The following is a 25378-nucleotide window of genomic DNA, read 5'->3' on the forward strand; positions in this document are numbered from 1 at the left end:
CTGTGCAGGAGGGGAGGGCAGACTGCATAGAGGAGAAATGAATTAAAAAGAAGCCCCTCATTTGATCCATAATTGATCGTCTTTATATGAGATGGCTGGTGAGTGAAAACAGAGGGAGTCTGATGTAGATAACAAGCGTTGTGACGGCTGAACGTGACCGCAGGTTGGAGAGAGTGCCTCGCTTTCCATCTCTTGATGTTTTCCCCCTCTTTTCTCTTTTAATGAGTGTCAGAATGCAGGTTTCTTTTTTTAAAGGGTGGGGGAGTGGGGGGTGGGAGGGAGAGAAACAAAACAACAAGAAAGCAGAAAAATACCAAAAGAACAAGCATTTCTGATAAAGTGCTTACAGAGCGTTTATAGCAAGTTGTGCAGATATGCGGTTGAGTGCTGATGTAGGGCACAAGCCCACAAATCGTGGGGTGGGGGGGGGGTGTTATCTCATTGATTAGAAGCACAGCGGGAACAGAGAGGGAAACACAGGTGAGCCTGGGCATAATACACTAACACCCTGATGTACATATCATTATAATTAGTCTCTTCATCTGCTTGCTCTGAAAGTGATGGCTATTTCTTCAAAAACAAGTGTTTTCCAATTTGTCTTTTTCCATGTGTGTGGGTTTGTTCCGCCAAGCCAGACTTGTTTTTGTTTTTTCACAATTCACTTTAAATGGTGGACTGTCGAGGACTGTTGGATAAGGTGATATTTAAATGTTTTATTACCGTGAACAAATTCCATGAAAAGACAACAATCATCGACACATGTCCACTAAGATGTATTGCCTTGTATCAACGCCTGATAAACTCCCCTGTGCCAGAGTATAAAAACCTGAATGAATCATGCTGTGACACTCAATGTCCATGGGAACTGTAGTTTATATTAAGTCCACCCAAGTCTCATACAAAAGTATGTTCCTTCACACCTTAACTGATACTCATTTAAGTTTCGAGGGAAACATATTTTCCATATAAATGGAAAAAAACATAACTAAACTTCTTGTTTGTAGTGGTAGGAAAACAACATGGTTAGACCTGATGTTTAGTATCTGTATTGCTCTCTCTGTTGAATTTTGGTCTCACATGGGATAAAAATGGTGTGCGCCTGAGTGAGAGTACTGTCTGTTTGACCAGGAGGAAATTCATTCCCCTCAAATTGGAAATGACAATGCAGTTTCATTGGTACGGTGGCCGACAGGTGCAACGAGTTACAACGGCCCGAAACGAGGGGTTACTTATGGTAACCCTTGTTATATAAGCACAGCCGGAGCCCTTTACTGGACTCTATGGGTACTACCCCTTGATCATATCATGCAAGCATTCATCCACTGAGACTTCTATAAATGTAGCCGGCCCCGGGGCGGGCCTACCTGAATGCGCGCGCATCTCACCGTATAAAAGGAGGCCTCGTTATATCTCTCACAGGCTCAGCCCTCTACTGGACTCTATGGGTACAGTGGGCGGAGCCCCGATGTATACACGCGCTGTCATCCAATAACACCGTTCCATCCCACTGCCCGACCGGCTTTCTGGTTAGCAGCCGCTGCACCGCACCCTCCTTTACCTCGGTTGTGACCGTGGAGAAGTCTGGGCCATGGCTGACAGAGCACACTCCGACGCTCTTACCTCGCGAAAAGTGTGCTCGGAAAACAGTGCTGAGGGCTCCCCCCCTCCGCCCATAGGCAGACGGAGAGAGTCCCCAGCCCTGTATGGGCTCACTGTGCACCAGCTCTCCCGAGTCCCTAAGGAGCACGGGGAGAGCGCAAGTGCCCCATGTCCCCCACACTCAGACACTGTGCAGAGTGTGTGTGGACTATAGTGTGGAGGGCTCTCCCCTCCTGCCCCTTGGCAGGCGAGGAAAGCCCTCCAGCCCCGTATGGGCCCAGTGCGCACTACGCCCCGTAGTAGCCGTAATACTGTAAAAAGCACGACCAATCATTTTAGCCGGCCCGGCTAAAATAACTGGATGGCCTACCTGCCTGTCAGCCTTCCATCTGTGCACAAACTTATCTTGTGCCCTCATTGGTCATGTGCGCGTTCGTGTGTGTTGGAGGAGGGGCTCTGTAAGGAAGTGGCAGATTTTCTCCGGTTGTGTATTTTCAAATTCTAGCGATCTCGAGCCGGTTTCTCAAACTTACCTACCCTACCTTTAATCATTAAGAACCATTTATAAACCAGTTCTAACATAGTTTTCATACATCAACAAAGGCTCACTATTTGGCAAGATGACTAAGCCTTATATTGGCTACTCAGCGAGAATCAACTCAGTGAACAACAGATACCAAGGATGCTGGCTGATGAAGAAGACGAAGTAAGCTTGGTAGCCAATATAAGGCTTAGCAGTACAGATAAATGTGAGCTCACTATTTGGCAAGCAACCGGTCAAAGGTGGCCTGTTTATCTCATGTCTTATAAAAGCTTATTAATGATTTATAAAGTGTTCACAACCTAATTAATAAATGAATTACAAACTATTAGTAAACCCTTTATAAGGGTAGTCTTATTGTAAAGTGGTACCCCATTTTGAGATTAACTGTTTAATACATGTTTGATGGCCAGCTGTTTTGAAAATTACTTTTTCTTTTTTCAAAGTCTTTGTTCTTTAGTAAAATCCCATGGCTAAGTGATGAAAGCCAGAGGCAGGAACTCTGAAAATGTTGTAGTATACATCATTGGTGGCTTTGTCGAAGAGATTCGTTGACAATAAGAGACATTTAAAATATTGTCAGCCTTATCCGTTAAACGCATAGCGACCGAGGAGTTCTCATTTGTCCAAACAGCTGACATCATGACAGACCCTCTCCTCTTCCTCTCTCACTACGGGCTGCAGTCAGAATAATTTGTTTACCTCTCCTCTCACTAAGATGGAGTAAAGAAGAAAGAGGTACGAAACAAAAGGGTAATGGCCCATCCTATAGACGAGGTGTTTGTCTGCTTTAAAGCCATGAGTTGTTATTAATAAAACAGCAGAAGCTGTCACGCTGCTCGCTTCTTTCTCGACAGGACAGCAACGAGGAGGGGATCTAAGCATTGGAGCACAATAGATAGGCCTACTATCCCCTCTCTACACAAATAAGGTGAATGATGAACACCGGTGTTAACAGATCACAACAAAATGCCAATAAGGAGACAAAGGGGAAATATTTTAATGACTTCTCCCGGTAAACAAGAGGCCCCTCAGTCTCCTTCATCTCCCTGCACCCCCCACCCTCCCACCTGTCCTCTCCTCTTCTCCTCCATCTGTCTGTTCTCGCAGACTGCCGCTGACTGTCGGAGACGCCGCCGTGCGATGAGCTCTGACTGCGAGCTCGGGCTGGTTTTGGGACGCTGGGCCGTTGTGACAAGTGCTGTCCTGGCCCTGCCTCGCCCCCGTCTCCGCGGTGACGCCGAGTTTGTGGCAACTGGCTGTATCCACGGTGACAGGGCTGTCAGGGGCTGTTGAGGGCGAGTAAGAGAGGAAACACCTGCCCGTTACCTAACTGGTGCTGGGAAGAGGTCGACATATGGTGCTTTACAGGTGACTAGGAAAGTCACATTAACCAAACTCAAGGTAAAAAAAGGTGGAGGAGAATACTGTGTTGTAGTTTCATTGTACAGATACTTTCTTTACTTAGGTGAAAAACAAAACAGCAAATCAAACGAAGGAAACATAACAAGACATGAATCAAGGAAAGAAGGAAGGAAGTCCAAACAGAATAATGGAAAGAATGAAAAAATTAAGTAATTAGGAAAGAAATAATGCCAAAAAGGAAAGCCAAATTTAGAATTGAAGAAACATAAAAAGAAAGGATTCAAGAAAAGAAGGAAGTAAGTTTGGAAGGTAGGAAACAAGTTAAGGAAAGAAGATAAAAGGAAGAAATAAAGAAAGTAATGAGGAAAGAAGCCAAAGATAAGAAGCCAAAGAACAAATGTATAAAAAAGTGAAACGTTAAGATGGATTGAGACATGAAATAAATGAATGCTGAATCTGGAATCTAGAAACATTGCCTCTTCTCTCATTCCATATGAACATAACCAACCAGCCATATACACACTGAACTGGAAACACTCATCCGGATGTTCTGTACGGTAATGACAGTAAATTTAACCTGATTGAGCGGTGAAATAAAAATAAAGTGTCACCCCGACGCCACCATAGGACCATTAGATAAATGCAAAATAAAGCCATAAGTGCCATAATCACCAGTGTGCAATTAAATATGAAATGAAAATGTCAGAGGAATAGACACCAAATGGCCGTAACTGCTGTCCCGTATCAGCATCGCCAGGCCGGAGTAGTAAAGCTCATGTTTGTTTGCTCCTCTCCATTTTACTGGTGTGTTTTTACGGTCGGGGCTCAATCATATACAGTATCTTAACGATGATGGTAATTAGACAGCGGGCTGCAGTGATGATTTAACCACACCAAAACATATTGAAGCCCGGTGATGGACTGTAGGAAAGCTGGAGGAGAAAATCAGAGAAAACTGAGCGAGGAGGCGCATTGATCTGCGGGTCATAAACAGCTCGGGGTCAGAGCCATGAGCCGCTCTTTGGGTTGGTTAATACAATTACTCTGGCTTTGCTCTGTGGCTTCATAAGCATATAAACACCCCCCTGTGGCCCTGTATTAATACACCAGGCGATATCAATGATAAATAAACCACAGAGTTGCATGTGTGTGTGTGTGTGAACAAGCAGGTGGAGTAATGATTAGATTTCCATTAGTAAAAGGGGTAATAAACACCCAGTGTGTGTGCGTGTGTGCACGTGCATACGGGATTGTTAATGTCCGTGTGTGTGTGTGTAAGAGGTGAATTAAAAGCGCATTGACTATGTGGCAGCACATGCTATATATTAAGGCCAGGCACAGCCGGCCTGCCAGCGACTCAAGCTAGAGGACCTATTCATCTTCTGTAGAATGCTTTACCCCCCCCCCCACCTCCCTCCATAAAACCACGGCCCCCACACGCCCACATCCCTGTCCACCTAAGCATGGACCCCTCCCCTCCGTGCACATAATCAAATTAATTAACATTGCTAAGATCCCACACTCATTAATCTATCCACAGTGGTCAGCAAAAACGAGGCCGGCAGGGAATACGTTTGGCCATGGCACTGATCCGAGAAGTCAAAGAAGGATTCTGGTTGTTGGTTTTTACAGTCTTGTGTTGTTCTGTTTTTGTGATATTTTTAGTTTGTGAGTTATTTGAACTTCTTTTTTAAAAGCTCCTGCTCGGGTTTGAATCTGAGCAGGAGCAGTACCTTCCTTTAACAAGAGGTTGGACCCAAACGCAGAGAAAAGAGGGAGGCAGGAACAGAAATCAAAAACTAGGCTTTTAATTGAGACAAACTGATGACAAAAACAGGGGGGACTAGACAAGGCTAAACAAAACAACGAAAATAAAGAAAACTGAAAGAGTACAGACCGGAGGGCACGAGGAACAAGAGCAGGAACGCAGGTAGGACCTCGGGGAAACCAGACAGGAACATAAGCGACGATCTGACAAAGAACACAAGGCAGGCTTGTACAGTAACACACAAGACTAATGACAAAGACTGCATGGGGCCTCACCTCGCGGAGGGGGCCTCATCTTGCGGAGGGGGCCTCATCTTTCGGAGGTGGCCTCATCTTGCGGAGGGGGCCTCATCTTGTGGAGTGAGCCTTACCCGATGCACAAATGCGGCGCACCTTTATGCGCTTATGCGGCGCAATTACCTCACTTTACCACAGTTTCGCCGCTGCGAGGCTCCGGCACGCTCCACCAGCACCCCCCCCCGCCCCCGTCGAGGCTTGTGACACAGAGGACCCCTCATCACATAACTTTGCGTGGGGCCACAAGTTGGACAGATAAAACTTCACATCACTACTGTAAATTAACCCCTCAAAAAAAAGAAGAATTATATATATATTTTTTTGTATTCTAATGTAAATCTTTTTAATCCACAAATAGTGGGAACTGGTGTGATAACATAATGGGAAATGCACTTAGTTTTAACGTGAGAAATACAATAATTGGTAGATTGAACTACACTGACTGCTTCAAGGGGCCTACCATGCTCATTTCAGGTTCATATTTCTATTTTGTGCCTGTGACAAGTTTACATGCTTTCATGTTCAAAAAGGTTTTTATTTTTCTCATACTGGCTGTGCTGCAGCACCTCTTCTCACCCTCTGTCTGATTGGTAAGCTGGCCACCTCTGTTGTGATTGGTCAACCGCAGAGATGTCCCACCCCTAACCCTGTCAAGTAAAATGTGTTGGAGCGCTAGCCAATAGAAGCCCTAGGGAAAACCCCCAAAAGCATAGGGCCCCTTTAACGCTGAAGAAAAACTGTTTATCTAAATAGTTTTGGATACAATGAAAATCTAAAGGAAAACTTTAGAATACTAACAAACAATGAAATAATAAATGAAATGCATGCTAATAGCATAAATGAGTATGTTAAGAGTGATTAAGTCAGTATAAATACTATTTGAACACTTTCTATGTCCCGACAGTAAACCCCCCTCATGTGAACATGACCCTCAGGAATCAAACAATTTAATTTCCAAAGATCAAGTGTGTGAGATGAACAATGAAATGAAACGTGCCCTCTCTGTCTTGTTAATCCTCTCCAGCTGTTGAGTTTATTTTGGAGCATAAGTGTCTCACCTTTTTGTAAATGTATTAATATATGTGACTGCGAGGATGCCGGCGCTGTACCTGCTAATGAATTCACTTGAGTGAGCTGATAGAAGATTGATTAATTCATGACAGGAAGTTGATACCCCTGCTCCGGGGGTCCCTTGTGGCCCATCTTCCCCTAGACCTGTACCTCCTCGCTATCACAGTGTTGTTACACCACCACCACCTCCCAACATCTCTCCCCCTCCTTATCTATCTTTGCTCCCTCTCGCTTATTAATTAAAACTTCTGAGAATTAAACGATATTTATTTTCAGTCTTGGTTTGGTCTCTAGTGAAACACACTCAAGGGTACAACACAAAGAACAGGAGGCAAAAGCGAGAAAGAAGAGTTAGGAAAGAAGGTGAGATGTGAGAAAAAAACGATGTGGGATGACGAAGCCGAGGAGTTGTTCCACCTGTGCCGGAGCGGAGGCTCAGCCAGAGAGGAGAGCGCCTGTGTTGATCCCTCTCTCCTCTCCTCAAACAAGGGAAGATTTGAGCAGATTTCGCCTCCACGTCTCCACGTCTGGAGGAACACATCCCTTTCATCCCCCTCACGTCTCCCGTTTATCTCTCCACTCTTCCGGAGAGCACCTCCAATCCCTCCACCCCACCCCCAAAGCCTGCAAGAAGGGGGAAACCCTGTTTGTGAAGACTCCAGTATAAGCCTCCCACTGCACACACACACACACACACACACACACACACACACACACACACACACACACACACACACACACACACACACACACACACACACACACACACACACACACACACACACACACACACACACACACACACACACACACACACACACACACACACACACACACACACACACACGCCATGCAAATGCATGCCCTATAGCTCACCTTTACAATAAACCTCAAAGGGGAACACCATCAATATGACACTTCAAAGTGTGTTTACAGTATGTTTATGTTGTTGTAGTATGTTAAGCCTTTTGTGCGAAGAAGGAGCTGTGTAAATCATGATATTGCTTTAAGTTATGTCACTTAGTTCTGTGTGGGATAGAGCTGAAGAATACAGGATTGAAAAGAAAAAGACTTGGTGTGTGTGGAGTTAGAAAGAAGTGAGCTAACCAGCCCTTAGCTGACTGAAACTCTGAAGGAAATGTCAGCTGTTGAGTTGCATTGTGGGTAATATAGGTGGAAGGGGAAAGGTTGTACTGTATGTTTAATACTACTTAGTTTTAAAGAGTATCACAGAGTCCAACAATGTGATAAGAGAATATACCGTATATAATTAAAAGGAGTACTCTTTAACAGTAAAACCAAGTCTAAAATGCTGTTTGAAAAAGTGAAGACCGGATAGAACTTTTTTACCATATAATATATGGGCTCTTTATTAATTTCTTTAAATAACCTAGGCGTCCTTAAAAAATGTCTAAATGTGCTGACTCAACAACACTCAAAAATAGTGTCACAGTCCAAAAGACAATTCTGTACCCGCAAATGTTCACTGTGTTCCCTTTCGTTCTCTAGAGCTCTAAAACGTACAAGACTGCATTGACACCAACACTGCTGCATAAATGTGAGTCCTTGAATACACACTTAGGAACCTAAAAAGCTTATTTAGGATCCCTCCATCTTGGACCAAAACATAATCTGTGTATCTTGAGTGTAAAAACTCCTGAGAAACTGGAGGTTTAAAAAGCAGCTAAAAAGAAGCTGAACACACACAGACACATACAATCACACCAAACACAGTCAATATGGCTTACTTGAAATCTGAGTAATATTATAGTCTGTTTGTCATCTCCATTAATGCTTTGTGAGTGAGTGTATCATTTTGGACCTATTTCCAACGTGTCTGACTACCTGGTCACTGAGGCTGGACTGTGTGTTTGGTGAGGATCGGGGAAGGTGTGTGTGTTGTGGGGGTGTTGTGTTGAAATGAAACTCCCAACACCAGGGGAAAGCTTTGTGTCCCCCTCTCCCCTCCCCTCCTCCCCAGCCCCCCGGAGAGGCAGCGGAGTCATTTGCTCAGTCTTATGATGTTGTCACGGTGTGTTAGTGGCGAGGCCCTCACGCCAATCCGGCCCCCCTGCCGCTCGCCGCCTCACCATCCCTCCCCCCCTCCCCACCGTGGCCCGCTGACCCCCCCTCCCGACACGAGCCCTCTCCCCCCACCCCTCCCCATCTCTCGGTGGTCAGTGCAGGGGAGAGAGCTGCTGACGCAGGCCGGCAGAGGTAACAAGCTTACCTGCGGATAATCTCCTAAGAGAAATTTCAAGGGAAGAAATAAGAGAGCTAGAGAGGGTGGGAGACAGAGAGAGGGACAGAGGCAGGAGGGATGGATGGAGAGAAACTTAGCGAAGTTTTTAGTCCCTGAGTTGCTGCGCCAAGCACTTCCTTTTCTCCAGGCCAACTTCCCCTCCGTGGTCAAGCACTTACTGCTCTCACAATGCCCCCAGTGAGGAGAGGGGAGGAGGCGGAGGAGGGGAGGGGAGAGTAAGTGAGGCGACATGAAGAACTTTAAAAAACATGCAGAATGTGGAATCTAATCTCTCATTCGATACATTCTCAGTCTCGGGGGGAAAGACCAGACATTGAGTGCCAGAGAAATAATGTGAATGAATTGTTATTTTGAGCTTTTAATGCCATAAACATAAACAGTCTGTAAAAGACTTTGGCTCAGCTCTCAGAACAGATAAATGTGGAAATATTAGACTTGCTGTTGGCAAGGGCTTCCACTAAACACTATTTTTATTATCGATTAATGGAACGTCTAATGTGATGTCTGTAATTGTCTTGTTTTGTCATTGATACCCAAAGATATTTGATTTATTATGATATAAAACAGTGAAAACATCTGTATTTGAGAGGCTTAAAAATGTATGTTGTAATGTTAACTTTATTATTTCAAATCATGTGGTTTTGATAAGCAGCGTTGAAGCCTGCATTGTGACGCATAGAATGCACAGAACAATATGACAAATACAACAAATATATGTTAATGTTTAACTCAACATACGTAGAGCCAAATACAGATTTAACATGCTGACTTTTTATTTTGCTACAAAATATTGTGCATCTTATGATTCACCCAAAAATAATAATCATATAAATACTGTAAACATGATTTGTGGGATTTCATCCCTACAAACAGTAAACAAATCAGCTCATGTTACAGAATTATTATATTTGTGCATCTTCAATGAATCAATCTTACAATCAAAATATCTGATGATGTCTTGTTTGGTGAACAAAATCAAAGATAGACTGATTACAGACTAGTTTTATCTCTCTGTTTAATTTTCTTTTCTATTTATTATTATAACGTTTTGTGCAGTAATACGACCCCATTTTAAAAACTCCTCCTGCATCACTTTTTTGTACTATCTTGATAAATTGTGATTCAAACTTTTTGTTATATTAAGCATATATTTATTTTATTTGATGTTAAATGACATGGAGGACACATAATCTAAGACCTGTCTGTATCTCTCACTCCTATGTTCAGCATATAAAGGTTGGATATTTGGCAATACCTTTCTCTTTACAGACTAACTGAGTTGAACAGGTTCTTTGTTTATTCTGCACTTTGCATGTGATGTTGAGAATTCAGAATAATGAATCTGGACATTTGCATTAAGAGTTTTGTCCTCTGAAACTCTGAGGTTAAAACTGAGACAAAGAAATGGTAAACCACCGTAGAAGTGGAGAGATTAAAAAATGCAGTGAGTCGGACCAGTGAACCGAAGGTGTGTGTTTGTGTGTGTGTGTGTGTGTGTGTGTGTGTGTGTGTGTGTGTGTGTGTGTGTGTGTGTGTATTTGTGTGTTATTGTGTTCTGAGTTTTGTTGGGTTCTCTCTCTTTTAATCAAGCCCAACTTTAATGAACTGTCTTTGTGCATCACTTTCATTAGCACATTTACTCAATCAATACGCACTGTGTATTCAAGCAATTCAATGAAAACTATAATGAGATGGTTGGATTGGAAAAGAGTGGTGTGTTTGTATGAGCATGCTTCTGTGGGTTTCTTGGGCATTTTTGCATTTTGTGTGTTTAATCGTGGGTCATTTGTGTAGATGTGTTTGCATGTCTGTTTGCATACATGCATTTCATTGCATGAGATATATGTATTTCTATGTGTGTGTGTGGGTGTGTGTGTTTATGTGTGTGTGGGGTTGTGTGTATATGTGTGGGTGTCCTAAACCTTGAAGATGCACCATGATGCCTCCACAATTAACTTTGTCATTCCTGTTCAGTCCGACCCGTCAATAGCGATATCCGTCATTCAATCCCTATTCATGCTTACTTATTTCCCATCATGCAGCAGTACCGCCACAGAATGCACTGATTAGCCCTCTGACCATTTAATTAATTAGGCTCGGCACTTAATTATGACAAACTGCATTACTGCAGCGGCGTGCCGGGGCTCAGGCAGGTTATGTTCGGTAACAATTTGATTTGAGTGAAAATGGGGAGCACTGATGGAGGAGGGGGGGTTTATTGAGCGGAAAGAGACATATGATGAGATTAACAATAATCAGAGCAGCGGGAATAGCCCATGACCAGCCGAGGAGGGGGAGGGAGGGCGGGGAGGGTGAGTGAAGGGCTGAGATGGATCAAATTAGGTTTTTCTCTTCTCATTAGGATCTGGAGAGCAAAGTTATACTGAGTGAGCCTGTGTGTGTTGTGTGTGTGTGTGTGTGTGTGTGTGTGTGTGTGTGTGTGTGTGTGTGTGTGTGTGTGTGTGTGTGTGTGTGTGTGTGTGTGTGTGTGTGTGTGTTGTGTGTGGCCTGTTGGATGAGGATTTAATCTGCTCAGTGCGTCCCTATCTTTTTTACTGAAGCTGCGATAATCATCTAATCTACATTATTCCTCTTCGCCTCTTTGTCGGTATAACAGATGACAATAATTTATTGAGAAGAGTTTATTCTTCTCAAAGCTCTAGTATAGGCCTTCCTTAAAAGGTTCAAAAAGCCTCTGAGAGGTTCATTAAAGCCCATTAGACATCATTCCACTTTCTCCATACAGGTGCACTGATCCAAGACTTATGCAGTGACAAGGGAATAACCCCTCACTGGCTTCCCACCCAAAAGCACAAACATATTTTACCCCATCAAGTAGTTTGGGTAATATATTTGAATCTTTAATATAATGGACTAAATTAATAGTTGGCAATCAATATTGACTCTTAAACTCAGAGCAGCAGAGGACAAGTCCCGTCTCTTCTGGTGGACCACCATGGGACCTTATTTTAGAAAATATGTATAAAATAGTTAACGGTGAGAGATAAAAATATGTTTGATCCTTTTTGGACTTTGACAAGAATAACATGTATTACATTTGTTCATTTAAAACCAAAAACTGTTTTAAGTTAATCAAGTTTGTTGTAAAATTGTCGAGGTATACAACATTGAATTTATTGTATGTAATGAGGAATATTACACACACAAAAGTCACCTTTTAACTTTGCAACTTCTGCTGGAGCTATGAAACCTTTGTGTTTGGCGCTGGGACTTGCACGAGTAATGCTAAAATCCATTCACTTGTGTAAAAAGAACAGGCTCAGTGTACCTGTAAGCCATGTCAGTGACCCAAACATTTTTAACCATTTTGTTCCAAAGTTCACTAAAATGTAGCTGACCATCCAATATTAGTCCGAACAATGTTTGCTTATCCCGGCAATTCCAATAAAATTAAGTGATTTTGACTATTAATTTAACCAAATACTGATACTTGTGTCTGACAGTTCTCATCGACCTCCATATAAAACCTTCCAATTGAAAATCTCTATGAAACACTATTAAATAATTTCATAACTTACATTTTGATGGTCAATATTTTTATTTTTATTTCCCTCCAAATAAGAACGAAAAAAATCCCCAACAAAATCCTAGAAATTGCATTATTTTCATTTTTCACATCCCATTTTCTCTTGCGCTCAAGTCAATCTGCTTCTATGAAGCTTAAATCCAGGACCAGCATATGTTATAGGATCATAAATATCATATTTCTTTACTCTCTTATGCGTTTCATATCCATATTTCCCTGACAAAACGTCCTGTTGTAAAGCGTTTAGGAGCTGTTTGAGGAGGGTATTTAAAGGGATGAACTCTAATTCAGACACACTGTGCACACTCTTACACCCGCCCTGTGTGTTGTATACCCTGCAGCCACAACACAATATGATAATGCCCATGTGAATAGCGAGGGGAGTGGGTATGGTAAAATGATAAATTATGATAAATAAGGCCATAGCATAGGCATGAAGGAGGGGAAATAACCAGTCTAATGCACCATGGTGTTGGTGCGTGTGTGTGTGTGTGTGTGTGTGTGTGTGTGTGTGTGTGTGTGTGTGTGTGTGTGTGTGTGTGTGTGTGTGTGTGTGTGTGTGTGTGTGTGTGTGTATGTGTGTCCTGCTGAACAGAGCCTCGCAACATCAGAGGCCAGGACTGTTGACAAAAGGAAACAGATTGGATAGAGAGTGAGGGGTGTGCCTGGAGGGAGGAGGGGGATGAAAAGGCCGTCTCCCAGACATATATTAACCCCTGACTCCCCCCCGACACCCGGAGTCTGATCCCTTCAGCTCGCCCGTCACAGATTTAGCGTAGCAGGACCTCCTAACGGGGCGACAATATTAGCTTGATGCTGCCAGAGAGCGATAACATCCACACAACATCACAGCAACACTGACACAACCTCAGCCTCAGACTTTACTCGCCCTGTCAGCTGACTGACCTTTTTGTTTTTATATTTTGGAAAGCAAAAAAGGCATTGCATTTCTGTAACTGAAACCTGCTCAGTGTGAACACCTGCTGAAGAAGAGAGATATTAAACACACTCTCTAGGAGTCGCTATGGCAATCAACAACAAATCGATCAATCCCATTGGACACGCTGATGCTCGAACTAACGCTTCATGTCCCCATTGACCGGCTCACACCACACACACAGAGCCTACAGCCCTCACTGCTCGGCCTGTGTGTGCGTATTGCCACTGAACAACAGTTGTTAATAAAAACACACGCTACTAGTAAATGTTAACGCAATGAGCTGCACACAACCAGACTGAAGATTAGTAAGCAAAAGTTATCACGGTCCCCTTTCACGCCAAAAGTTAAAAGCTGTGGTTTTATTGGAGAATTGTAATACACCGAATAAAGCCAAAAATATAAGTCAATAGGGGCCTTTAACCTAGTAAAAAATACAACCAATGCACTGGTACTGTGGCACTCAAACTCTAGCTTGTTTGAAAAATGCACATATCATTGCTCAGAGTTTCAATACACTTCAAGGTTGCATTCAATCATGAGTGATTATTTACCTGGTCTATAAAATGTCAGAAAAAGTCCAAAATGCTTTAAGAATTCTGGGATGGGAAATCTTCCACTTATTGTCACTTTGGGTTAGACACTTTGGACAAAAGCAGCAGCTGAATGAATGAATGTTACTGTACTATGTAAATACATTTGCAACTCTTAACAGGCGGCAGATATCACAACTGTCACTCACGCACACCGCTGTGATGGCAGGTAACACAGTATTTGTACATTGAGCTAATATGTTTGGTGCGGGTGTCATTTGTGTGGCTTCATGTGGAGAGCCCACTCACGAGCCCCCCCCCCCACCTCCTCACAGTGTGGTTTGGTTCCCTCCCTCAGGAGCGGAGTTCAGACACATAATCCACCCCGCTAATTGGCCCCCGATGACACTGTAGTGACTCAGGTACACAGAAATACATACTCACACTACTGTGCTCACTACACACACACACACACACACACACACACACACACACACACACACACACACACACACACACACACACACACCACACACACACACACACACACACACACCACACACACACCACACACACACACACACACACACACACACACACACACACACACACACACACACACACACACACACACACACACACACAGAGGTAGGAGTGATCACACACACATTTATACACACCAGTGGAAAAGGCATATCATGTAAGCTGCAGTTTGAAATACAGTGGGAACTGCAGCCACATGTACGTGAATCTGAATGGTTTTGTCTTCTCTAGTAATGCATATCAAACATATTTCTAATGTGTCCATTTATCTTCAGTATAACTGCGAAGTAGATAAAGTTGGAATAAGATGTCTGGCGAAAGGTGTTTTCTTGTTTTGTTAAGCTTTGATGAGATTGATAGTTTTCATTTTTGCATCTTACAATTTATTTATCTGAATAGTTATCACTACAATAAACATTATTACATTTTATTTCACTGTACAACATTTCATTTTACATTCTGTTCATGTATATGTTATTCTATTTACATGTATATAGACTCTTGCATGAATTGGTCACTTACAACGTTCTCTGCATTATTTAGCTTATTGTATTTATTTATTTTTCTGACATGTATATCGTTTATTTAATCTGCATTACTTGCACATTGGTCTTGCTACATAATCGGGACTACTTTATTCTACTGTATTCTACTTTGCACTATTTAAATTTCTTTGTTTTAATTGTCTTATTGTTTCATGTCTATACTATGTTGCCATAACTACACTGTAGCTACTGTGCATATGACAATAAAGCCTTTGAAATTTGAAAATATAATTTTAAAGGAATAAATATAGAGAACTACTCAAGTTCTTATTTGGTGAATAAAAACATTCTAACAGCTTTAAAAAGAATCAGCATGTCTGCAATTAAATCAAGATTATTTCAAAAGTTCAAGTCCAAACATTTTCTGTTTAAAATTTAAAAAAGCACAATTACTTACTTTTAATGTACCACAGATATTATACACATTGTTCTAACCCTTCATTTTAGCTTTGCTTTTGGAAAATAAAGTAAAAATAAAGAATTCCAAGACCTAATGTTTATATTAGGGAGGCGTGTGGTGCAGTGGGTTGTCACAGGAGGTCACAGGTTCAAACCCCACTGCAGTCAGCATGTCGTTGTGTCCCTGGGCAAGACACTTCACCCCAAATTGCTCCTGTGGGGATTGCCCACAGTATTGAGTATGTAAGTTGCTTCGGATAAAAGCGTCTAACATGTAATGTAATGTAATGTAACATGTATTTAAAATCTAGGTTTACAATTTCTGATTTTATAATAAAATCAACAATATCATAAAATGATAATTATTGATATTACGTCACACTTATTTGTAGCAACCAGGCTTCCATGAGACCATATTACTTTATAATATATTCAACAAAGATGATCTCCTGTAATATGAATTATTCTAAATATGACAGGTGTCTGCTCTCATATTTTGAGAGATGCTGTTCCACATCCTGTCACTTCCTCCCTCTCCTCCTCCGCCTCCCCCGATGGGTCAGTTTGCTGAGGGCAGCAGTTTTAGGACGTCCTGTGAGCGCTTGGGTAAACCCGGCTCTATATATATGCAAATCTCATTCATTCCCCTTCCAGATCGTAATTGACAATCTATGAGCGTTATTGATCAACATGAGGATGTCTCCATACACAGCTGACTGTGTGGATGTGTGTGTTTATCTGTTTATGTGTGTCTTTAGAGACTTTTAATTCGGTTAAAATAGGGGGACAAAGACCCTGAGGTAATCTAAAGAAACATACCTGTGTGTACCTGTCAGACAGTGTGTGTGTGGTATTAGCATTCTTTCTTCAGGTAATTTTTAATGATTAATCGGTATTAAGTGTACTTTCCTTTATTAGGAGCTGTTGTCTCATTGTAACCTTGTTTGAACCAAAATGCCCTGTTGGCTACTTGAGACCAGAAATGTGCAGAACGTTCTAGAAGAAGAGGAAGAGAAAGAAGAAGGAAACCAGAGGATTGCTTGAACATCAAGTTTAGATTGGAGTTACATGCATAAGTAGGCCTGCATTTAAACTGGACCTATCATGCTATATTTGAATAATATAGTGTAGGACCATACCTATATAAGGCATATTTATACTTTTTTTTTTTCAAAATACCAAACAGATCATGCATTTTAGCCATGCCTCATTTTGCTCAATTTGACAATTTCTAGCTCTGGGCAGATTCAGTGAGAACAGCACCATCTACTGGCCTGGCATATGTACTACAGCGTCTCCAGCGCTTTCGAACGGCAATGCCGTGGCTGTCTCCTCCTGATTGGTGGAGTTGGCCCAATAGCCGTAGCGCCACTGTCCTGACGTCAGGACAGTGTTCAAATCTGGATCAGTTTTTATCAGATCCGTTGCAGCCCCTTTTTTAGAGATTTGGGTATGGAGGAAAATAGAGAGGGTTGTGTTTTCTGACACTTGGTGAGTTCCCTGGAACACCGGGGACACATATTCATGTATAAAAGACGTACAAAAGTGCATTTTGCATGATAGGTCCCCTTTAAAGCAACATTAAGTAACTCCTAAAACACCTTCAAAACAAGAGTCTCTCTCTCAGTCCCACTCTGCGGCACAAGCACCTGTTCTTGCACTGTGAAAACTTAAGTCAGTATTAATATTGAATTGGAAAAAACTATACTCTTATCCTCAGTGAGTTAAAAAGTTTACTTGTTGAAAAATAACCGCTAACTGCTGCTAACAACAGCTGCCGTAAGCTAGCTGGCTGTTAGCTCAGTTAGCCAGGACTGGGAGCTTGGAGCGCTCAATGAGTAGGGGGTGTTGGTGTTTACACCTTATATATTCAGTCTATAGTTTACAAGGCAGTAGTCTATATTAAACTGAATTCAATAACTTGTTTGTTCGACAGTAGGTAATTGTCCTTCACAGAAGGTATGTACGTAAAGTTGATATAATCTGTTTATAACCTAACTCATTGCTCGAGCACAGTTTGTACTAAAACTTATTTGACTAAATTCATTTTATGGTTGTTTGTTTTCTTTACAATACTTTCATTCCTTTATCCCTTATTTCTTTCTTTACTTTCCTTTTACCTCCCTTCCTTCTTAGTGTTACTCATCTCTCCCTTAACTCTACTGTCTTTTTTAATTTCTCTTCTCTTTTCTTTTACTAATCTTTACTCATTAACTACCGGTACTTGTTTTATTTTCCAGATAGTCTAACGCCATGAAAATAACCCCAAACTCCATGTACACTTTATCTTAAATAATAAATTGAATACAGGAATTTAGCTCAAGGCTAATGTCTTATATTGTCTTTTTGCTACTTTGAGTCTTTCTGTACAATTTCAACTAGCAGCTGCTGTGATCTAAAATGTGGGTAACTTGCTTTCATTATCCTCTGTAATCTACTTTGTTTCAGGCTGTGTGCTGTATGCCTGTTCAGTAACTTGAACATATGTTAAGACTGTGCTGTGTGAGTGTGTTTTCACATCTGTGCATTTAGCACTCATCTTGAGAACTTGCCCTCTCAGCAAAAGCAGCTTCATGTAGAACAAGAAACGTAGATATATGTGCACACAAACAAAACTGTGTGTGTGTGTGAGTGTTCCCATGTGTGTGATCACATGAAGAGGAGTAGGCGATAGGTATTTACCGGCTGACCAGTGTCTCACTGACAGATTGAGATTGGGGGGCTTTCGGCACAAGGAGGATTTATGGGTGCTCTGACGCTGCTTTCCTCCTAAATTACAGCGGGGCTGGGAACAATGAGATGGCCTGGGAATCAGGTCCGATGCTCTGAACCTCCCCTGGGGTTAACAGTCCCTGACTCAACCCACTTCATTGTACACCTCCAACCAGCAGCTCATCTTCTTTTCCAGCTCAGAGAGAAGGGAGGAGAAAATCGCTTTTTCTTTCAAATATATAATTTTATTTTCCCTGCATAGAGATACAAATCAGATCGCATACATTTATAAAGAAAGGCAACAATTTCCTCTTCCCTATGAATCAAACTATGACCAACTAAATTATACGTTTCCACGATTATTATCATAATTTCTCCAGATTTCCATCCTGCTGCTGCCCTCACTCTGCAGACGGCTGTTGATGTTCGTCCCCCCTGCAGGGCTGGAGATGGGCCACCTTCATCGATTTCACACCCAAAGCACAGTTAAAGAGGAGAGAAACAGCTGGTCCACTTTCATGTGTGAATGTGTGTTCCGTGTTTATGTGCAAATGTAACCTCTGTGAGCAAAAACCGCACTGAGGTAGATGAGGATTTAGTAACCTGATAAAAGAGTGCATTTAAATTATGCACCCTTATGTAAATGGTTTGCATATGGATTCCAGACACGTGGTAATTCCTTGTTCAAAGGTTAAACTGTTATGGCCAATGATATGATTTCATTTGCTTAAGTGGTATTACCATATATATCTAGTTATATGTGTCTCTACAGGAGTAGACAGACCGTATATCTGGTTACTTATTTGATAACAAATCATGATTAATTTAGCCTGCATGTTGAGAAAATCGTCACGTACACAGGAAGTAGAGGTCTTCACGGGTCGTCTCAGTGCAAATCATTGCTGGTTAATAATGTGCTTTGCCTAAATGACTGCTTTTTTGATCAACAGCATTCATCAAAAGTGTTTTTGAATTTGGGGCTCAGTCTATTACAATTCTACGATGAAACCTTAATCACTTAGTTCGGATGTGTACGTCAGATTTTCTGATTGCAGCCTTGGGTCCATTGTATCTTAAACAACATCTTCTCCTAAACCTAACTAATTGGTTTTGTTTTCATTTAACCTGTTAAGCCCGAGAGACGCCGGTACCGGGGCACTGCCGCAACATCTTGCAGGAAACAGTGTCTGAGGGCATATTCATTTAATAAACTATGAATGTTTTATATTCATGTAACGGGAAGAAACTCATCTAACTGATAATTTTTTTTTTTTTTCAAAAGAAAACCCACAATGCTAACACTGAGCCTCTGAATTAGCAACGAGTGAAAAATGCTAACAGATTACTGCACCGAAAATCACTCACAAAACCTTATTATTTATCTTTTCTCCACATCCATGACATCGATTCACATCGTGAGGTGACACAGAATCGATGGGTAAAGGGGCGTCGCCTGGACCTGAAAACATTCGGGGCTTAGCCCACAGTGGCGGCGACACTACAGTGGCATTTTTTACTGCAACACTCCCCACACGCACACACACAGTACACCCGCGACTGTTACAATGAAGGCTCGATAATCAGCTCACGGCATATAGGAAGGGGTAAAGTGGTATTTTTTATGAGTGGGGGGCGGACCTCACCTCCTCTAGGGGGGTCCGGGGGGATGCTCCCCCGGGAAGATTTTTTTTTAAATATTGAAGTTAAATGCATAAATCTGGTGCACTTTGAGAGCAAAATGAAGAGATCTGTGGATACCTCTCTCAACACCCATATGAAGCAGAACTGTAAACAGATGTACTTTTTCTTTATGGATATTTTACTAATCACTCCCCTTTTAAACTCTATTCTTGTTTTTCTGCCATATAGTATTTCATAACTGTTTTTCCTTTATTCTCTTATTTTTTTTATAACTATAATGATCATATGAAGGTGTGCCGCGGAAATAATCTTTTGAATAATTTGTGACCAAACCGTTTGAGACCTACTGAGATAACTTAGACTAAAGTTAAGTATCTAAACACTCAGAGAGTCCTTTAGCTCACCTGAGTCTCTCAGTCTGAGAGGAGAGGACTCTCCTCCAGCTTGTTGTGGAACAAACAGCTCCTTATGTCCGTTAGTGCAGCTAGCTAACCAGATGCTAACAACACGGTCCCTGCTGGCACCGGGCACCGGTCCCTCCCTCCCTCCCCCTCTCTCCCTCTCTCTCTCTCTCTCTCTATCACACTAAATGCGCTATTGCCACACACACACAGAGCCGAGCTTGAATGACACAAGCACACGTTTATTTCCATGCAACTCTCTGATTGGTCTGGTGTCATGCCTCTGTTGCATTCACTGAACACGGGAAATTACAGTGCTGCCGTCCTCTCTTGTGTCATGATGAGGTTCACGTAAAGCACGGTTAATGTATTATATTATTGAGGGAGAATTGTCCGGGGCTACAGAAAAAACATTAGGGGCTAAAGCCCCGGATGCCCAGGCCAGGCGACGCCACTGATGGGTACCCTCATTATCACTGAATTATACGAATTCGCGACGTTATAAACAAAAACAGACATCAGAACAGGTGACGCTAGGTAGCTAAAAATGCTAACATTCTTACCTTGGCTCTGTAGTCTCTCCAAAGTGGTCTTCAATGGCATTAAAACGATAAAAACGCTGCTGAAGTTAATCCATAGGTTAATCCAATGTGTCTGTGTCTCTTTGAAATTATTTCTGATAATCCATAAGCAATAAAACTGCTTTTCCGTTTCCAGATGTCAAAGCTAGAGATAGGTTCGCTCTGATGCAAAACGGCATGCGCGAAGCCCCCACCTTTTTGTGAGTGTGTGTGGGGGACTCCCCCTTCGATTCTATTGGCTCTAACGGTCAGAAAGAGGTGTCAACTATCAAAATCGACCAAAGGGTTCCAGAGATATGGAAAAAAAAACAATTTCCACCCAAATCACCTCAGAGGTGGAGTGTTTTTGGCTAAACCTCTCTAAAAAGGTCAAATGTCACTTGTTTTGCATCAATCTTGATACAGGGTACTTATTATATGTTATACTTTGGATTCCTAAAGCTTTTAGTCTACCTTACTATCATCCAAGGGTAGTTTTCACTATAAGTACAAAATAATTTTTGGACGGACACTATAATTTACAGTATTTTACTATGTAAAATCTGAATTTTCCTTAAAATAAAAAACATCTATATTGATTCTGACTTTTCTACATCCAACTCACAGGTTCATCATTACTTTGAGAAAAAAGATAATTAATTTAACCCTTTTAGAAGGGAAGATATGGTCATTTGTTCTGGGAATGTCATTTTCGAGCCTGAGACCTGAAAAATAGGCTCACCCCTAGATTCCACCGGGTCCGTCTGCGCCGCGTTACGGCTGCGCCGCGGTTTTGGTCCGGCGTCCTCCGGCGTCATACCCTACCAGGCGCGTTTCAGAAGCATTTCAGAAGCGGAGCGTCTTGCCTGCCGGCTTGCAGTTTTTGTTGATTTGGGCATATTTCCTGGACAGGCTACTTTGTACAGACAAAGTTAATAATAACTGTAATATTCCAGTTATAAACGACATGAATCAAAGATGTGTTGCTGTATTTTAGTGGTAAAAAAATGCATTCATCATCATAATTATTCTATATATATAATTTACACAGTGCCTGTAAACCGGAGGAGAACGCTGGCATTTCTCCTCCTACTTGAAAGACTACGGAGGGATATGGTCTGCAAAATTAGTTTGTGTGTGTGTATATATCTATATATATATGCTATATATGCTCTGAACGTTCCACTTCCTGCCTGCCCGACCTTACGTTACGGCTGCGCCGCGACAAAAATAGGATTCGATCCTAATTTTAGAGGAGCCCTGCGCCGAGCCGCTTCTGGGACGCTTCTGAGCCGTAACGCGCCGCGTGTGGTGGAATAGCACCCATTGACTAGAGTGGCCGCGATCGCCGTGAGCACCGCGGCGCAGCCGTAACGCGCCCGTAACGCGCCCGTAACGCGCCCGTAACGCGCCGCAGACGGACCCGGTGGAATCTAGGGGTCAGGGCTTAACAGGTTAAAGGAGCCCTATTATGCTCATTTTAAGGTTCATATTTGAAAGTAGTGCCTCTATTGTGACATGTTTGCATGCTTTAATGTTCAAAAAGGTCTTTATTTTTCTCAAACTGCCTGTGCTGCAGCAACTCTTTTCACCCTCTGTCTGAAAACAGAGCCCAGTCTGCTCCGATTGGTTAGCAGGCCTGCCTTGGTGTGATTGGTCAACTGCTTATAGATGTCCCGCCCATTAGACTATCACATGTGTTGGAACGCTGGCTGATAGAAGCGCACGTGTTACTTAGGCCCCATTTACACGGGAACGGAAATGAAAATTAACCAAATTCGATATCAAAAAAGTCTTCCGTTCACACGCAATGGGCTCAATAAACGTGTCCGTTCACACGAGACCACTGGAGACGCTGTAGTACATATGCCGGGCCTGTAAGTGGCGCTGTACTTCCGCCACAAAATACACCAAAAGCAGCGAAGAAGACTTCCCGAGCATGGTTGCCCTTCTGTTTATTCTCCGCAGATGAAAAACACCCACCTCTCCGCCTCTTCCAAGGGACGAGGGAACCGTGCGGCAGAGTTTCCGTTAGAATTTTCTTTCGCCGGTCAACATGTCCGTTAAAGTTGAAATCTTCCGGACAAAATTAGAAAAGTGCCGGTCAAAGGTCTTCTTTGTTATTTATTGAGCTTTAAAACATATTAATAATGACTCTATATAATAATATAAGAATAATACACAGTCTCTCTTTTCCTCCTCCTCTCCTACGTGTCTCCGTCAGCAGCAGCTGATCTCTGATCTCTCTCTCCTGTCTGATTACACTTCACTCGCGTTTATGTCCATATTGATCAAATCTAGCTGGAGGCTCCTGCTGGGTGCACTGTCCAGCGAGATACCGGGACCTGCCTCGAAACACTCGGTTGTTGTTGTTGTTGGCGAAACACATCAGCAATGACGCGGGTGACACAGGGGTGAGCAGGTGAGGTGGGGAGAGGCGGGGATATGGCGTATAGGGCGTACACACCCCCCAGAGCGTTCCGTCCGCAGATCTACCCACCTTGGGACCCGTTATCGTTTCCGCGGTTCCGTTACGGCCTCGTGTGAAAGAACCGTCTATATGATAGAAATAAGTAGCAGATACAACCCGAACCGTCTCCATGTAAACGGGGCCTTAGTGATGTCACTATGTTACGGAAGTAAACAAAGGAGTACAATGGAGGTGCTTCAGGCAGGGGGGGGAGTTTGTGGGAGATAACCTCCCGCTGGAGGGAACCTTTTAGAAAAAAGCTATATAACACACTACAGGAAACTGAAAACCCAATAAGCATAATAGACGTTAACTCTGTGTTTGCTGAAATTGCAGTGGAACGTCATATTTGACACAGGTTTTCTTGGCACAGGTCTTATATTCAAACATGTTCTGATTACCTGACCTCCTAGATCAGGTATCTTTTAAAAAAATCTTTGTGAAATCTGGGTTCTATTTTTGAAGAGATTTAGTCAAAATCAGCAAGGAACATGTGGAAGGAGAGAGATGTAGGGTAGCACAGAGGTCAGTAGTGTAGGAGTGAGCATGTGTGTGTGTGGGTCTCTGTGGGTGTTTGGGGGGAAGCAGGTTGTTTATGGCGATCTTGTCACGTTTCGTCTCTCTGGGACAATCAGGAGATTAAGTGTTGAGGAGTGGCTGGGGAACGGCTGCAGTCACATGCCATTACTCACTCCCTGCATCACAATTAGTGCAAATGGCGCATTACAGGGAAATTATCATCAATATGATATTAAGAGACGCTGGCTAAACCAATCAGGGGAAAAGTGCTTATCCACTAGTAACCAAAGATGACTCTAAGGCGGCGGATCATGGAGGTGACACTGACATGGCCTCTGAGCCCCGAGACATACGGCCAGACATCAGGCACACAAACAGCACTGAACAAAAATCACAGCAAGTAAACCTCTGCCAATAATAACAGAAGAGTTTTTCAATTTGTAGCTTGCTCTTGATCGTCACATGAATAACCAATTAATTATGCTGACTGGCTGATTGGAAAATACCGTAATCCTATTTAGATTCCCTAGGTCCAGGATTTGGGATGAAATGTGCAACATTACATAATCAGACTCAAAGCTGAGTTACGGGGGCAGTACAAAAAGTTGTAAAAACAGCATTGAAATATTATGAACTTCTTAAGGTTATAAGAAAATTGTAGCAAACACTGCTCGATAGTCAGTCACAGAGGAAAATGTACATTTATTATTTAGTTGTGTCTAGTGACCAAATCAATCCAGACCAGAACGCCATCTCCTTTTATCTCTATTTTGGTTTTTGCTCCACAATGAGCTTTAAGTCAATCTAACTGAAAGTGACACCTATCCATTTATTTAAGTTTTTTGTTATAGCTAAGAGCAAACAACAGTTCGTAAGAAGGCTCTTGATAGATGTTTGCCAAGTCATATACATTTTGTGACAACTGCACAAAGAGTTATTGTATTACAGTTAAAGGTCCCCTATTATACTATTTTCATCAATATATTATAGGTCTCAGATATATACAAAACATCTCTCTGAAGTGTTTGGCTCGAAATACCAAACAGATTGTGCATTGTAGCATGCCATGAACCCCTCTGTTTCAGCCCTGTTCCAAAAATGCTTATTCTGTGTCTGTAGCTTTAAATGCTAAAGAGCTGCTGTTAGCCACGCCCCTCTGCGAGATGTTTGGTAAAAAAAATATATATATGGATGCTCTGAGGAGATTCAGGTGTTACCTTGGTTAGTTATTGGCTAATGGTTACACAACCCAAAAAAACATTGTGACATCACAAAGTGGCCAAAATCTGATCAGCTCATTTTCACACAGGTTTTTATATAAATGGATCAGGACAAAAAGACAGTGAATCTTTTTTCCTGAAACTTTCAGAATCTCTTTACACAGAGGGGACACATGTTGATGTATAACAGACAGGAAAAAGTGGATTTTGCATAATAGGTGACCTTTATTATCAAGTAGGCCACACATTGGCATCCACATTTTGTATATTGGTATTACATTCAATACATGTAAATGACTTTGGCTCCTATAAAAAATGTTCATGTAACATTTGGTAGTGATAACATAACATTTAAAAGAATGGTGGAAAAGGTGTTTCGTTCTGTATCCACCCTTATGAAGACTTGTTTGTTTGACCATTAATATGGTCACTTACATAAAAGCTTTGA

Source organism: Trematomus bernacchii, unplaced genomic scaffold (assembly GCF_902827165.1).
Source record: "Trematomus bernacchii unplaced genomic scaffold, fTreBer1.1, whole genome shotgun sequence".
Taxonomy (NCBI): domain Eukaryota; kingdom Metazoa; phylum Chordata; class Actinopteri; order Perciformes; family Nototheniidae; genus Trematomus; species Trematomus bernacchii.